At 46.8% G+C, this 18,108-nt stretch overlaps 1 pseudogene; it reads left to right on the plus strand.

The window, feature by feature from the left end:
- The window catches only part of LOC116371462 (H(+)/Cl(-) exchange transporter 7-like), a 75,086-nt pseudogene that overhangs the window by 12,106 nt on the left and 44,872 nt on the right, over positions 1-18,108 (plus strand).

An 18,108-nucleotide genomic window follows, 5' to 3' on the forward strand; every position in this document is an offset into this window, starting at 1 on the left:
CAGCCTAACACTCTGACCCAACTGACAGCAACCTAACACTCTGACCCAACTGACAGCAACCTAACACTCTGACCCAACTGACTGCTGCAGCCTAACACTTTGACCCAACTGGCTGCAGCAGCCTAACACTCTGACCCAACTGACAGCAACCTAACACTCTGACCCAACTGACTGCTGCAGCCTAACACTCTGACCCAACTGGCTGCAGCAGCCTAACACTCTGACCCAACTGGCTGCTGCAGCCTAACACTCTGACCCAACTGGCTGCTGCAGCCTAACACTCTGACCCAACTGACTGCAGCCTAACACTCTGACCCAACTGGCTGCAGCAGCCTAACACTCTGACCCAACTGGCTGCTGCAGCCTAACACTCTGACCCAACTGGCTGCAGCAGCCTAACACTCTGACCCAACTGACAGCAACCTAACACTCTGACCCAACTGACTGCTGCAGCCTAACACTTTGACCCAACTGGCTGCAGCAGCCTAACACTCTGACCCAACTGACAGCAACCTAACACTCTGACCCAACTGACTGCTGCAGCCTAACACTTTGACCCAACTGGCTGCAGCAGCCTAACACTCTGACCCAACTGACAGCAACCTAACACTCTGACCCAACTGACTGCTGCAGCCTAACACTCTGACCCAACTGGCTGCAGCAGCCTAACACTCTGACCCAACTGGCTGCTGCAGCCTAACACTCTGACCCAACTGGCTGCTGCAGCCTAACACTCTGACCCAACTGGCTGCTGCAGCCTAACACTCTGACCCAACTGGCTGCTGCAGCCTAACACTCTGACCCAACTGGCAGCAGCAGCCTAACACTCTGACCCAACTGACTGCAGCAGCCTAACACTCTGACCCAACTGGCTGCTGCAGCCTAACACTCTGACCCAACTGGCTGCAACAGCCTAACACTCTGACCCAACTGTCAGCAGCAGCCTAACACTCTGACCCAACTGGCAGCAGCAGCCTAACACTCTGACCCAACTGGCAGCAGCAGCCTAACACTCTGACCCAACTGGCTGCTGCAGCCTAACACTCTGACCCAACTGGCTGCTGCAGCCTAACACTCTGACCCAACTGGCTGCTGCAGCCTAACACTCTGACCCAACTGGCTGCAGCAGCCTAACACTCTGACCCAACTGTCAGCAGCAGCCTAACACTCTGACCCAACTGGCAGCAGCAGCCTAACACTCTGACCCAACTGGCTGCTGCAGCCTAACACTCTGACCCAACTGACTGCAGCAGCCTAACATGCTGACCAGTTTGGACACGTCGAAAAATACATTTTAGAAATCCATGTTATTCAGTTATTGTTGTGTTTACACTGCTCGCGCACGCCAACGAGTGTCTGCGACACCAAGGGCTAAAATAGAGCTCATTCCTATTTCTGACGCAGATCGTGCTGAAATCCTGCCTCTCCCATCTCCTCATTGGTTATACCCACGTGGGTAAAGACGAACTGTTTTGCCGGTCGTCGTGGTAATATTATGAAAGTTTAGATGCCGATCACCATATAAGTTCAAATATGAAAATGCTTGAAAGGAGGAGAGATGACTAGAAACGATTCGGTTGGCCGTTTTTATGTGTGGATTAATTGTCGAAGTAGAGGACCTTGTGCATTTCTGGTAAAATAGCAACTCAATGTTTATATCCCAGGACAAATTAGCTAGCAACAGCAAGCTAGCTAAATAGGACAAATTAGCTAGCAACAGCAAGCTAGCTAAATAGGACAAATTAGCTAGCAACAGCAAGCTAGCTAAATAGGACAAATTAGCTAGCAAGTGCAAGCTAACTAGCAAAATTGCCATACATGTTTTAATGCCTTTCGACCTGTCCCCAAATGAATGTCATTGGTTCAGAGTTTGTTTTGATATTTTAACCTGCGTGTCGTGATCGCGTTTGGTCTGATCATCTGTGTCGAAACAACCTTCCAAGTAACACCTTAATTCAAGTAAAGAACTAGGTCCTCGTAGTCATGACGATGGAAGGCGTTTGGACACAGATGATCAGACGGACCCCCCGTAGCGTCACAGCCTTAGAAGCGCCTGACTGTTTCTCTATTCAGTGAAATACACCTTTTAGGGCCGATACCAGTATTGCAGTATTTTATTTTGCCATGGCAAAAAATGAAAACACGAAGCAGACCAAACTCTCTGGTCCTTTTTCAAAACCTGCTGTATATAAAATATGTGGTATTTTTTGGAAAATACATGACTCTGGATGACAACATAATGGTGGTTGTTTCCAACATCAGGGCTGTTTTCCTAAAGAAGTTATCTATTTGTCCTATTTGTCCTAATCTGCAGAAGATCAGCTGAGTGTGACAGTCGAATTCCAGTACAGTGCTTTCAGGCCTACTAAAATCTGGGGAACAAGTTGTGGATCTAGCTAGTCTATTAATAAACACGGCCTCTAAATAGAACAATTGTGTGGTCTTAATACTTCCTACAAGCCTGACTGTAATCCACTGCAGCAGGTCTACAAGCCTGACTGTAATCCACTGGTCTACAAGCCTGACTGTAATCCACTGGTCTACAAGCCTGACTGTAATCCACAGGTCTACAAGCCTGACTGTAATCCACTGCAGCAGGTCTACAAGCCTGACTGTAATCCACTGGTCTACAAGCCTGACTGTAATCCACTGGTCTACAAGCCTGACTGTCATCCACTGGTCTACAAGCCTGACTGTAAATCCACTGGTCTACAAGCCTGACTGTAAATCCACTGGTCTACAAGCCTGACTGTAATCCACTGGTCTACAAGCCTGACTGTCATCCACTGGTCTACAAGCCTGACTGTCATCCACTGGTCTACAAGCCTGACTGTCATCCACTGGTCTACAAGCCTGACTGTCATCCACTGGTCTACAAGCCTGACTGTCATCCACTGGTCTACAAGCCTGACTGTCATCCACTGGTCTACAAGCCTGACTGTCATCCACTGGTCTACAAGCCTGACTGTCATCCACTGGTCTACAAGCCTGACTGTCATCCACTGGTCTACAAGCCTGACTGTCATCCACTGGTCTACAAGCCTGACTGTCATCCACTGGTCTACAAGCCTGACTGTAATCCACTGGTCTACAAGCCTGACTGTAATCAACAGAAGCAGGTATACAAGCCTGACTGTAATCAACAGAAGCAGGTCTACAAGCCTGACTGTAAACCACTGCAACAGGTCTACAGGCCTGACTGTAATCAACAGAAGCAGGTCTACAAGCCTGACTGTAAACCACTGCAACAGGTCTACAGGCCTGACTGTAATCAACAGAAGCAGGTCTACAAGCCTGACTGTAAACCACTGGTCTACAAGCCTGACTGTAATCAACAGAAGCAGGTCTACAAGCCTGCCTGTAATCCACTGGTCTACAAACCTGACTGTAATCAACAGAAGCCTGATTTAGCAGTCTGAAAACGTGGATTTAACCATTGCAAAATGATCTGACAGTGAATAAGACGACTAACCAACAGCCGGTCTGAGTCATGGGCTTTGTAAAGCACGAGTGTGGGAAATCCATGCCCAGTTTTAGTTCCACTTCAAGCTATTCCTGTGTTTGGCAACCCAGCCCTGTTCTGTTAATCTATCGGTCATTCTGATTGGTCCTTCTCCTAGTAGGGGGTGGGGGGGTCGGGTGAAGCTTTCTCCCCTGGGTTCTGAAATGTTTTGTCCAAGGAGATGTATTTGAGTGGACTGGTACATTCTAATGACTCGATTCCATCCGAAATACACAGCGACAGGATGGAATACTTGTGTGTACCTCCCAGATTGTGTGTACCTCCCAGATTGTGTGTACCTCCCAGATTGGGTGTAGATTGGGTGTACCTCCCAGGTTGGGTGTAGATTGGGTGTACCTCCCAGGTTGGGTGTAGATTGGGTGTACCTCCCAGGTTGGGTGTAGATTGGGTGTACCTCCCAGGTTGGGTGTAGATTGGGTGTACCTCCCAGGTTGGGTGTAGATTGGGTGTACCTCCCAGGTTGGGTGTACCTCCCAGGTTGGGTGTAGATTGGGTGTACCTCCCAGATTGGGTGTAGATTGTGTGTACCTCCCAGGTTGGGTGTAGCTCCCAGATTGGGTGTAGATTGTGTGTACCTCCCAGATTGAGAACATCCGTTGTGATATTGTGTAGAGATGCAATAAAAAGCTATTTTAAATGACTGAAAACGTGTGAATTCTAGTGATGGGGGGGATGTGATGGGATATTACTTTAGACGATATCAATATCACAATCTTATCTTTGCTCTAGTTGGCTGTACCTGCAGCAAAAACCCAGTATTTATTTCCTTCATAGCTCGTTCTCCATCTTATTTTTAAAAATAGGAAGCACTTTTATTTCCATGATTTGATCTAAACGTGTTTTCCATTGGCTCTCTGCAGCTGACATCGCTTGAGCAAATAGTTTGGAACATCGAATCGCAATAAAATCACAGTATCGAATCGCAATACATATAGAATCATGAGAACCCAGAGTATGTTGGTAGTATCCTGTTGTGAGGTGAATGAATTCAGTGTGTTAGTTGTTCTGGATAGTGTTTAGGTCTGTCTGATCAGGTCTATAGTTGTTCTGGATAGTGGTCTGTATGATCAGGTCTATAGTTGTTCTGGATAGTGTCTAGGTCTATATGATCAGGACTATAGTTGTTTAGGTCTATATGATCAGGTCTATAGTTATTCTGGATAGTGTCTAGGTCTATATGATCAGGACTATAGTTGTTTAGGTCTATATGATCAGGTCTATAGTTATTCTGGATAGTGTTTAGGTCTGTCTGATCAGGTCTATAGTTGTTCTGGATAGTGTTTAGGTCTGTATGATCAGGGCTATAGTTCTGGATAGTGTCTAGGTCTGTATGATCAGGACTATAGTTGTTCTGGATAGTGTCTAGGTCTGTATGATCAGGACTATAGTTGTTCTGGATAGTGTCTAGGTCTGTATGATCAGGACTATTTTCAAAGGAAGACAACTCTTCTCTTGAGATGTTAAAGCCTTGTTTACAGTTTCACTGCAAGATATGAATTGCCACACTGATGTTTGTTCCTCCAGTTAGGTATTTTATTAAAACAGACAAAGTAAATTTCCCACATTATCTTAATTTTTTTTCAAGGTAACCTTTAATTTGTCAGTCTTCAGTATTATATCGTTGCGATTTGACATATATCCTAAATTAATAAAGTATGGTCCTATAATTTGTTGTTGTCTGTGTGAGTGTCACTGTCTGGAAAGCTCTGGCATGGTAGGAGAGCTCTGGCGTGGTAGGAGAGCTCTGGCATGGTAGGAGAGCTCTGGCATGGTAGGAGAGCTCTGGCGTGGTAGGAGAGCTCTGGCGTGGTAGGAGAGCTCTGGCGTGGTAGGAGAGCTCTGGCGTGGTAGGAGAGCTCTGGCGTGGTAGGAGGGCTCTGGCGTGGTAGGAAGGCACTGGCATGGTAGGAGAGCTCTGGCATGGTAGGAGGGCACTGGCATGGTAGGAGAGATCTGGCATGGTAGGAGGACACTGGCATGGTAGGAGAGCACTGGCATGGTAGGAGAGCACTGGCATGGTAGGAGAGCACTGGCATGGTAGGAGAGCACTGGCATGGTAGGAGAGCTCTGGCATGGTAGGAGAGCTCTGGCATAGTAGGGAGGCTCTGACATGGTAAGAGAGCTCTGACATGGTAGGGAGGCTCTGGCATGGTAGGAGAGCTCTGACATGGTAGGAGAGCTCTGGCATGGTAGGAGGGCACTGGCATGGTAGGAGAGATCTGGCATGGTAGGAGGACACTGGCATGGTAGGAGAGCACTGGCATGGTAGGAGAGCACTGGCATGGTAGGAGAGCACTGGCATGGTAGGAGAGCACTGGCATGGTAGGAGAGCTCTGGCATGGTAGGAGAGCTCTGGCATAGTAGGGAGGCTCTGACATGGTAAGAGAGCTCTGACATGGTAGGGAGGCTCTGGCATGGTAGGAGAGCTCTGACATGGTAGGAGAGCTCTGACATGGTAGGGATGCTCTGGCATGGTAGGAGAGCTCTGACATGGTAGGGAGGCTCTGGCATGGTAGGAGAGCTCTGACATGGTAGGGGAGCTCTGGCATGGTAGGGGAGCTCTGGCATGGTAGGAGAGCTCTGGCATGGTAGGAGAGCTCTGACATGGTAGGAAAGGAAACCTGGTAAATCCTTTGGTTTATTTGTCCCAATGCGGTACCATGGACACATCCATCCACCTTGCATGATTTCTGAACGGCAAAGGTATGTAGGAGATCGACTTTATTCAGGGAGAGGGAAACCTTTCATTAACTAGTCACCGCTTGCTGTTCAGTTGTAGGCAGTTCACTATGCTGTGATCGAAAACTATGCATGTCTGGTCATGTGAAACACGCAAAAGAAAATAAATGAATGTGCCAGAAAACGATAATTAGGTTAAGTGGTGGATTTAGACTCCTCGTTATAACACATTACATGGGACGTGCAAATTCACCAGCAACATGCTCTCTCTTTTTAGTGTAAAGACATTTGACTGCAACCAATCACAGCTCACACAACTTGTACCCGGAAGGTGGGACAGACCGCAGACTGCGTTCTCCCTGTCATCGCTGGCTTTGTGACTGACAGGCACCTACCCTATCAATAGATCTCTAGGAGATGCATGTCATTCAGTCTAACGGGAGAGGGCTCGAAGGATTAGCGGATTGAATGGTTTAAAGAGATGCTTCGGGAAGCCCGTGATCTACTTCACCAGAGTCCAATGAACACGCGGATACCATTTTTATGTCTCTGCGTCCAGTTTGAAGGAAGTTGCTAACTAGCATTAGCACAATGACTGGAAATCTATGGTAACTGCTAGCATGCTAGTAGGTACCATAGACTTCCAGTCATTGCATTAACGATAGTTAGCATTAGCTCCTCTAACTTGCTTCATACTGGATGTCGAGACGTATTAAAAGGGGTATCTATGAGTACATCTGACTCTTGGGGAAGTGGAGCCAAAATCCCGACGAGTCACTTTTTAAATAAAAAGTAGCCTAGTTTTTATTAGGAAGTGGAAATGGTAACCGTGCGATTTATACGATGGCCGGCGCTAATGGAAAACACTGGAAATGACACCATATTATCCCCTATATATAGGCCACTACTTTTGGTCACTGCACTATGGACACGGGTCTACAGTAGTGCACTATACAGGGAATAGATTTTCCTGTTAGGATGATTTGGATTTGCCTGTTTACGTTGTGAGCCTGAGGGTCAGAAAGAATCTGATTATGGTGTTATTCTGCAATGATCCATAATGGTGCTGTTCTGCAATGATCCATAATGGTGCTGTTCTGCAATGATCCATAATGGTGCTGTTCTGCAATGATCCATAATGGTGGTGTTCTGCAATGATCCATAATGGTGGTGTTCTGCAATGATCCATAATGGTGGTGTTCTGCAATGATCCATAATGGTGGTGTTCTGCAATGATCCATAATGGTGGTGTTCTGCAATGATCCATAATGGTGGTGTTCTGCAATGATCCATAATGGTGGTGTTCTGCAATGATCCATAATGGTGGTGTTCTGCAATGATACATAATGGTGGTGTTCTGCAATGATCCATAATGGTGTTGTTCTGCAATGATCCATAATGGTGGTGTTCTACAATGATCCATAATGGTGGTGTTCTGCAATGATCCATAATGGTGGTGTTCTGCAATGATCCATAATGGTGGTGTTCTGCAATGATCCATAATGGTGGTGTTCTGCAATGATCCATAATGGTGTTGTTCTGCAATGATCCATAATGGTGTTGTTCTGCAATGATCCATAATGGTGCTGTTCTGCAATGATCCATAATGGTGTTGTTATGCATGGACTTGGGCTGTGTCTCAATAGTCTCTAATATTTTCTTCCTCTGCTTGTCTACATGTATAAGGGAGTACGACCAACTTAACGTCCTTCCTGTATGGCTCTGCTCTCACCTATCCTGTGTTCCAGATGATATGTGAAGGGGACTAGACAAGGAGAGGGGATGAAGACGGCCCCCTTGGCCTTGTTTTTTTAATACTTAACCAATGCATCCTTCCCTCCTTCAGGACTCAGTGAGGGGCTGTCCCAAGGAGATCCCTCACAACGAGAAGCTGCTGTCACTCAAATATGAGGTAAATCCTTTGGGTCTCCAGAGGCCTTGGACCTGGTCTGAAGGGTGTTCAACGTAGCTAATCAACGTTTTATACATGAGACTTAACACAATGTTTATCATATATGAGGTAAATCCTTGGTTCTCCAGAGGCCTTGGACCTGGTCTGAAGGGTGTTCAACATAGCTAATCAACGTTTTATACATGAGACTTAACACAATGTTTATCATATTAATTGTTGTCCCCGGTCTGTCATAACAAATGATTTCCAAAAACAACGAGCGCTATATTTACATGAAATGTGTTTTTTGTTTAGTTGGTGTACTTTTATCAAGAGTCCAAAGTCTTCCCAGGGTCACCACGTCTCTATGAGCAGTATAGATGGTGTAAAAGTGTGTGTGTGTGTGTGTGTGTGTTTCAGAGTCTGGACTATGACAACAGTGAGAATCAGCTGTTTCTGGAGGAGGAGAGACGGATGAGCTTCTTAGTAAGTAGAGAACCCCTACACACGCAGGCAGGCAGGCAGGCAGGCAGACAGACAGGCAGGCAGGCAGACAGGCAGGCAGACAGGCAGACAGGCAGGCAGACAGGCAGGCAGACAGGCAGGCAGACAGACAGGCAGACATTAACGCCCCCCCCCCATCTCTCTCCCCTCTCGTCCTCAGACAGACATTAACGCCCCCCCCCCCCCCCCCAATCTCCTCTCGTCCTCAGACAGACAGACATTAACGCCCCCCCACCACCTCTCTCCCCTCTCGTCCTCAGACGGACAGACATTAACGCCCCCTAATGTCCCCCCACCATCTCCTCTCCCCTCTCGTCCTCAGACAGACAGACATTAACCCCCCCCCCCCATCTCTCTCCCCTCTCGTCCTCAGACAGACATTAACGTCCCCCCCCATCTCTCTCCCCTCTCGTCCTCAGGGGTTCAAGTGTTTGGAGATCAGTCGGTGGGTGATCTGTGGTCTGATTGGCTTCCTGACTGGACTCATAGCCTGTTGCATAGATATCGCCGTGGAGAACCTGGCTGGGGTCAAGTACTATGTTGTCAAACAGAGTATCCTTCCGCTCACTGACCCACATCACAGAACTGTCATATCCTTCCACACTGACCCACATCACAGAACGGTCATATCCTTCCACATCACAGAACTGTCATATCCTTCCACACTGACCCACATCACAGAACTGTCATATCCTTCCACACTGACCCACATCACAGAACTGTCATATCCTTCCACTCACTGACCCACATCACAGAACGGTCATATCCTTCCACTCACTGACCCACATCACAGAACTGTCATATCCTTCCACATCACAGAACTGTCATATCCTTCCACACACTGACCCACATCACAGAACTGTCATGTCCTTCCACACACTGACCCACAGTTCAGAAGGTGTTCCATACTCTGAACTGTCATGTTAAATATTGTCTGTTTAGAAAAGGATGGTGTTGTGATTGTGCACATCCTACAGTGTTTGTCTGTGTTCCACTGTTGTCCTGTCCTACAGCGGTGGTCTGTGTTCCACTGTTGTCCCGTCCTACAGCGGTGGTCTGTGTTCCACTGTTGTCCCGTCCTACAGCGGTGGTCTGTGTTCCACTGTTGTCCCGTCCTACAGCGGTGGTCTGTGTTCCACTGTTGTCCCGTCCTACAGCGTTTGTCTGTGTACCACAACAGACTGTCCTTCCTCTCACTCACCCACAGTTTAGTCATGTCCAGTTTTAGTTTCTGAAATCATGTACATGTTGGAATTCTTTGGCCAATTCCGGGAGGGTAGTCTTCAGGCGGACAACTCTCCCAATAAATCAAGAGTTTGGGTAGACAGAGTTGAAAAAAATTATCCCCTCGGAAACATGACCGAAGCGAACACACAATGTGGAGATGGCTAAGCTAATTTTAGCCACTGCCAGCCAGCCAACACACAATGTGGAGATAGCTAAGCTAATTTTAGCCACTGCCAGCCAGCCAACACACAATGTGGAGATAGCTAAGCTAATTTTAGCCACTGCCAGCCAGCCAACACACAATGTGGAGATAGCTAAGCAAATTTTAGCCACTGCCAGCCAGCCAACACACAATGTGGAGATAGCTAAGCAAATTTTAGCCACTTCCAGCCAGCCAACACACAATGTGGAGATAGCTAAGCTAATTTTAGCCACTGCCAGCCAGCCAGCCAACACACAATGTGGAGATAGCTAAGCTAATTTTAGCCACTGCCAGCCAGCCAACACACAATGTGGAGATAGCTAAGCTAATTTTAGCCACTGCCAGCCAGCCAACACACAATGTGGAGATAGCTAAGCTAATTTTAGCCACTGCCAGCCAGCCAACACACAATGTGGAGATAGCTAAGCTAATTTTAGCCACTGCCAGCCAGCCAACACACAATGTGGAGATAGCTAAGCTAATTTTAGCCACTGCCAGCCAGCCAACACACAATGTGGAGATAGCTAAGCTAATTTTAGCCACTGCCAGCCAGCGAACACACAATGTGGAGATAGCTAAGCTAATTTTAGCCACTGCCAGCCAGCCAACACACAATGTGGAGATGGCTAAGCTAATTTTAGCAACTGCCAGCCAGCCAACACACAATGTGGAGATAGCTAAGCTAATTTTAGCCACTGCCAGCCAGCCAACACACAATGTGGAGATAGCTAAGCTAATTTTAGCCACTGCCAGCCAGCCAACACACAATGTGGAGATAGCTAAGCTAATTTTAGCCACTGCCAGCCAGCCAACACACAATGTGGAGATAGCTAAGCTAATTTTAGCCACTGCCAGCCATCCAACACACAATGTGGAGATAGCTAAGCTAATTTTAGCCACTGCCAGCCAGCGAACACACAATGTGGAGATAGCTAAGCTAATTTTAGCCACTGCCAGCCAGCCAACACACAATGTGGAGATGGCTAAGCTAATTTTAGCAACTGCCAGCCAGCCAACACACAATGTGGAGATAGCTAAGCTAATTTTAGCCACTGCCAGCCAGCCAACACACAATGTGGAGATAGCTAAGCTAATTTTAGCCACTGCCAGCCAGCCAACACACAATGTGGAGATAGCTAAGCTAATTTTAGCCACTGCCAGCCAGTGGTTCTGGGCTTGTAACGCTAACATCATGTGAACTATGTAAACTACTGTAGTAACCTGGTATATTTGTGTTTACCTGTAGATGGCAGTATTGACTCAAGATGGGGGTTTGCTTTCCGCTATCCGTAGCTATTTCCTATGTCTGCCTCTATAACTGTGATTAAGAAAGCTTCAGGTAGTTTTAAACCAGGTGCATCAAACAATGTAATTCTATATTACAATTAAATACTAAACTGTACTTAAGTCTCATGAGTTGTAACTCTAAGAAGCCTTTAAGGATACTACAACGACTCACTGCAAAATACACTAATTGAAAGTATCCTCCGTGAGCTCCATCTAGCTAGATAACGGGTTTGTTTACAGCAGGGCTCTGGATGGACTTTCTGGCAGCCAACTTCACCCTTTTCTCTCTGCCAAACTGGCATTGGTCTAAGTACAGGCGTGTGTGCTGGAACATTGGTACATTGTGGGAGGAAACTCCTAGAGACACCAGGCCCAGTTTAGAGTTGTCTTTGTTCAGCCATTGACATTTTGTCTCTAAATGTGTTTAGGAAAGTAAAAGTGTACCTCTGCCTTATCATGGATTCAGAGCTATCTATCTAATAGAACTCAAAGGGGTTTTTCTTTAATGTCAAACATGTAAAGTGTGGTGTACCGCAGGGCAGCTCTCTAGGTCCTCTGCTCTTTTCTATTTTTACCAATGACCTGCCACTGGCATTAAACAAGGCATTTATCCACGTATGCTGATGATTCAACCATATACGTTAAGGTTTTCAGTGACTTCATGAGCTGTAGTTGCTAGTTGTCGTGGCTGTTGAACAAGTTGAGGAGACTAAATTACTTGGTGTTACCTTAGAATGTAAACTGTCATGGTCAAAACATATACATTCAATCATTGTAAAGATGGGGAGAGGTCTGTCCCTAATAAAGAGATTCTCAGCTTTTTTTTGACTCCACACTCCACGAAGCAAGTCCTGTAGTCTCTAGTTTTATATTATCTTGTTTATTGTCCAGTCATATGGTCAAGTCCTGTAGTCTCTAGTTTTATATTATCTTGATTATTGTCCAGTCATATGGTCAAGTCCTGTAGTCTCTAGTTTTATATTATCTTGATTATTGTCCAGTCATATGGTCAAGTCCTGTAGTCTCTAGTTTTATATTATCTTGATTATTGTCCAGTCATATGGTCAAGTCCTGTAGTCTCTAGTTTTATATTATCTTGATTATTGTCCAGTCATATGGTCAAGTCCTGTAGTCTCTAGTTTTATATTATCTTGATTATTGTCCAGTCATATGGTCAAGTCCTGTAGTCTCTAGTTTTATATTATCTTGATTATTGTCCAGTCATATGGTCAAGTCCTGTAGTCTCTAGTTTTATATTATCTTGATTATTGTCCAGTCATATGGTCAAGTCCTGTAGTCTCTAGTTTTATATTATCTTGTTTATTGTCCAGTCATATGGTCAAAGAAAGACCTAGTTAAGCTGCAGCTGGTCCAGAACAGAGTGGCACATCTTGCTCGTCATTCTAATCAGAGAGCTGATATTAATACTATGCATGGCAGTCTGTCTTGGCTAAGAGTTGAGGAAAGACTGACTGTGTCACTTCCTGTTTTTATAAGAAACATTGTGTTGGAAATTCCATTTCTTTTTGCATAGTCAAGTTACACACAGCACTGACACACACACTTACCCCACCAGACATGCCACCAGGGGTCTTTTCACAGTCCGCAGGTCCAGAACAAATTCAAGGAAACGTACAGTATTGTACAGAGCCGTGAGTGCATGGGACTCCCATCTTTATACACATCAAATAATCAGCAAACCTGGTTTATAAAAACACATGAAGCAACGGCTCACGGCACAATGCATCTCCCCCTTGTGACCTACTGGTTGTGTAGGTACTGACATGTGACCTACTGGTTGTGTGGGTGCTGACATGTGACCTACTGGTTGTGTGGGTACTGACATGTGACCTACTGGTTGTGTAGGTACTGACATGTGACCTACTGGTTGTGTGGGTGCTGACATGTGACCTACTGGTTGTGTGGGTACTGACATGTGACCTACTGGTTGTGTGTGTAGGTACTGACATGTGACCTACTGGTTGTGTGTGTAGGTACTGACATGTGACCTACTGGTTGTGTGTGTAGGTACTGACATGTGACCTACTGGTTGTGTGTGTAGGTACTGACATGTGACCTACTGGTTGTGTGGGTACTGACATGTGACCTACTGGTTGTGTAGGTACTGACATGTGACCTACTGGTTGTGTAGGTACTGACATGTGACCTACTGGTTGTGTGGGTGCTGACATGTGACCTACTGGTTGTGTGGGTGCTGACATGTGACCTACTGGTTGTGTGGGTACTGACATGTGACCTACTGGTTGTGTGTGTAGGTACTGACATGTGACCTACTGGTTGTGTGTGTAGGTACTGACATGTGACCTACTGGTTGTGTGGGTAGGTACTGACATGTGACCTACTGGTTGTGTGGGTAGGTACTGACATGTGACCTACTGGTTGTGTGGGTACTGACATGTGACCTACTGGTTGTGTAGGTACTGACATGTGACCTACTGGTTGTGTAGGTACTGACATGTGACCTACTGGTTGTGTGGGTACTGACATGTGACCTACTGGTTGTGTGGGTACTGACATGTGACCTACTGGTTGTGTGGGTACTGACATGTGACCTACTGGTTGTGTGGGTACTGACATGTGACCTACTGGTTGTGTGTGTGCTGACATGTGACCTACTGGTTGTGTGGGTGCTGACATGTGACCTACTGGTTGTGTGGGTGCTGACATGTGACCTACTGGTTGTGTGTGTGCTGACATGTGACCTACTGGTTGTGTGGGTACTGACATGTGACCTACTGGTTGTGTAGGTACTGACATGTGACCTACTGGTTGTGTAGGTACTGACATGTGACCTACTGGTTGTGTAGGTACTGACATGTGACCTACTGGTTGTGTGGGTGCTGACATGTGACCGACTGGTTGTGTAGGTACTGACATGTGACCGACTGGTTGTGTAGGTACTGACATGTGACCTACTGGTTGTGTGGGTACTGACATGTGACCTACTGGTTGTGTGTGTGCTGACATGTGACCTACTGGTTGTGTAGGTACTGACATGTGACCTACTGGTTGTGTAGGTACTGACATGTGACCTACTGGTTGTGTGTGTGCTGACATGTGACCTACTGGTTGTGTGGGTACTGACATGTGACCTACTGGTTGTGTGGGTACTGACATGTGACCTACTGGTTGTGTGGGTGCTGACATGTGACCTACTGGTTGTGTGGGTGCTGACATGTGACCTACTGGTTGTGTGGGTGCTGACATGTGACCTACTGGTTGTGTAGGTACTGACATGTGACCTACTGGTTGTGTGGGTACTGACATGTGACCTTCTGGTTGTGTGGGTACTGACATGTGACCTACTGGTTGTGTGGGTACTGACATGTGACCTACTGGTTGTGTGGGTACTGACATGTGACCTACTGGTTGTGTGGGTACTGACATGTGACCTACTGGTTGTGTAGGTACTGACATGTGACCTACTGGTTGTGTGGGTACTGACATGTGACCTACTGGTTGTGTGGGTACTGACATGTGACCTACTGGTTGTGTAGGTACTGACATGTGACCTACTGGTTGTGTAGGTACTGACATGTGACCTACTGGTTGTGTGTGTGCTGACATGTGACCGACTGGTTGTGTGGGTACTGACATGTGACCTACTGGTTGTGTAGGTACTGACATGTGACCTACTGGTTGTGTAGGTACTGACATGTGACCGACTGGTTGTGTAGGTACTGACATGTGACCGACTGGTTGTGTAGGTACTGACATGTGACCTACTGGTTGTGTAGGTACTGACATGTGACCGACTGGTTGTGTGTGTGCTGACATGTGACCTACTGGTTGTGTGGGTACTGACATGTGACCTACTGGTTGTGTGTGTAGGTACTGACATGTGACCGACTGGTTGTGTAGGTACTGACATGTGACCGACTGGTTGTGTAGGTACTGACATGTGACCTACTGGTTGTGTGTGTGCTGACGTGACCTACTGGTTGTGTGTGTGCTGACATGTGACCGACTGGTTGTGTAGGTACTGACATGTGACCTACTGGTTGTGTAGGTACTGACATGTGACCGACTGGTTGTGTGTGTGCTGACATGTGACCTACTGGTTGTGTAGGTACTGACATGTGACCTACTGGTTGTGTGTGTAGGTACTGACATGTGACCGACTGGTTGTGTGTGTGCTGACATGTGACCTACTGGTTGTGTGGGTACTGACATGTGACCTACTGGTTGTGTGTGTAGGTACTGACATGTGACCGACTGGTTGTGTGGGTACTGACATGTGACCTACTGGTTGTGTGGGTACTGACATGTGACCTACTGGTTGTGTGGGTACTGACATGTGACCTACTGGTTGTGTGGGTACTGACATGTGACCGACTGGTTGTGTAGGTACTGACATGTGACCTACTGGTTGTGTGTGTAGGTACTGACATGTGACCTACTGGTTGTGTGTGTAGGTACTGACATGTGACCTACTGGTTGTGTGTGTGGGTACTGACATGTGACCTACTGGTTGTGTGTGTGGGTACTGACATGTGACCTACTGGTTGTGTGTGTGGGTACTGACATATGACCTACTGGTTGTGTGTGTGGGTACTGACATGTGACCTAATGGATCCTAATATATCAAACCCCAGTAACACTAGCTGTCCCCATTGGCATGGGCTAATGGGGATCCTAATATATCAAACCCCAGTAAGACTAGCTGTCCCCATTGGCCTGGTCTAATGGATCCTAATATATCAAACCCAGTAAGACTAGCTGTCCCCATTGGCCTGGTCTAATGGATCCTAATATATCAAACCCAGTAACACTAGCTGTCCCCATTGGCCTGGTCTAATGGGGATCCTAATATATCAAATCAAAACCTTATTGATCAGAATGCTGCCAATCATCCCCACTAATTTGAATATGTAGCCCTTCAGACAAAAGACCATGAAGCCATTGAGGTCCAGTGTCCTCCTGCTCTGTGGTTGGTCGGGAGGGCTGGACCTTGCAGCGTGGTGGCGTGTGATTGGTTGTTTGTTACCTGTCCTTGACCCTCTGCCCCCTCCCAGACATTGAGAAGTTTACAGAGGTGGGAGGTCTCTCCATCTCCCTCATCCTCTGGGCTGTGCTGAACTCTGCCTTCGTCATGTTGGGCGCTGTCATAGTGGCTTTCTTTGAGGTAAGAGGGAGAATGTGTGTGCGTCGAAGAGGAAGGAGTATGTGTGTGTGTGTGTGTTGCGTGCGCGCAAGTATGAAACTAGTGCACACTGCTGGGCAGGTGGGGGTTTGAATTGAGCCTTGGTTAATCATAGTCTAATAACAAGCTGTCTGAACCACCGTGTTAGACTACAGTCTGTTGGCCCTGGGGTGATGAACCACCGTGTTAGACTACAGTCTGAACCACCGTGTTAGACTACAGTCTGTTGGCCCTGGGGTGGTGATCTCTATGACTGGAACTAACATCTCTCTCTCTCTCTCCTCAGCCGGTCTGTTGACCCTGGGGTGGAACTAACATCTCTCTCTTTCTCTCCTCAGCCAGTCTGTTGACCCTGGGGTGGAACTAACATCTCTCTCTTTCTCTCCTCAGCCAGTCTGTTGACCCTGGGGTGGAACTAACATCTCTCTCTCTCTCCTCAGCCAGTCTGTTGACCCTGGGGTGGAACTAACATCTCTCTCTCTCTCTCCTCAGCCAGTCTGTTGACCCTGGGGTGGAACTAACATCTCTCTCTCTCTCTCTCTCTCTCTCTCTCTCTCTCTCTCTCCTCAGCCAGTCTGTTGACCCTGGGGTGGAACTAACATCTCTCTCTCTCTCCTCAGCCAGGAGCAGCAGGAAGTGGGATACCCCAGATTAAGTGTTATCTGAACGGAGTGAAGATCCCCCGGGTGGTGAGACTCAAGGTAAACTGATCACTGGCTGCTCAGAGACTAATGTTACATCTAAACCCACATCTTTTAAATGTTGTTGTTGTTGTTGGCAGGCGGAATGATGCTTCTTATGAGGCAAAGATATCAGACATTATATTATATATAGGTCAGGGGTCACTGTGTGTGTGTGTGTGTTCTACAGACCCTGGTGGTGAAGGTGTGTGGTGTGATCTGCTCTGTCGCCGGGGGACTCGCTGTTGGAAAGGTAAACACTGGGGATGTGTGTGTGTCTGCATGTATGTATGAGTTTGTCTGTGTGTCTGCATGTGCGTATGAGTTTGTCTGTGTGTGTCTGCATGTGCGTATGAGTTTATCTGTGTGTGTGTCTGCATGTACGTATGAGTTTATCTGTGTGTGTGTGCTTGTATGTATGAGTTTAGTTTCTCTGTTTGTGTGTCTGCATGTACGTATGAGTTTCTCTGTGTATGTGTCTGCATGTACGTATGAGTTTATCTGTGTGTGTTTCTGCATGTACGTATGAGTTTGTCTGAGTGTACGTATGAGTTTGTCTGTGTGTGTTTCTGCATGTACATATGTGTGTGTATTCGTTGTCTTGTGGTGAGTCGGGCTGTGACGCTCATGGATGTCTGATGGTAATTGGTCAGGTGACCGTGATAGAACACGAGTCCTGGTTCAAGTCAGTTCATTGTTACGTTCCTCGGCAAGCAAACAATGAATGTCACTCAAACAGAAGAAGGCGGAACTAACGAAGAGTCACCGACAACAACCAAAAGGAAACAGGTCTGGTTTTAGGAGGGGTTCTGAAAGACACTCATGGGAGTGTCTACTGAATGTTGCCTAGCAACAACAGTGTCCACTGAATGTTGCCTAGCAACAACAACTGGAATCTCAGAGAGACCCACCATCGGACCCACTAAATTGACCAAGAACAGGCAAACAAAA

This window comes from Oncorhynchus kisutch, unplaced genomic scaffold, assembly GCF_002021735.2.
Source record: "Oncorhynchus kisutch isolate 150728-3 unplaced genomic scaffold, Okis_V2 scaffold3257, whole genome shotgun sequence".
Taxonomy (NCBI): domain Eukaryota; kingdom Metazoa; phylum Chordata; class Actinopteri; order Salmoniformes; family Salmonidae; genus Oncorhynchus; species Oncorhynchus kisutch.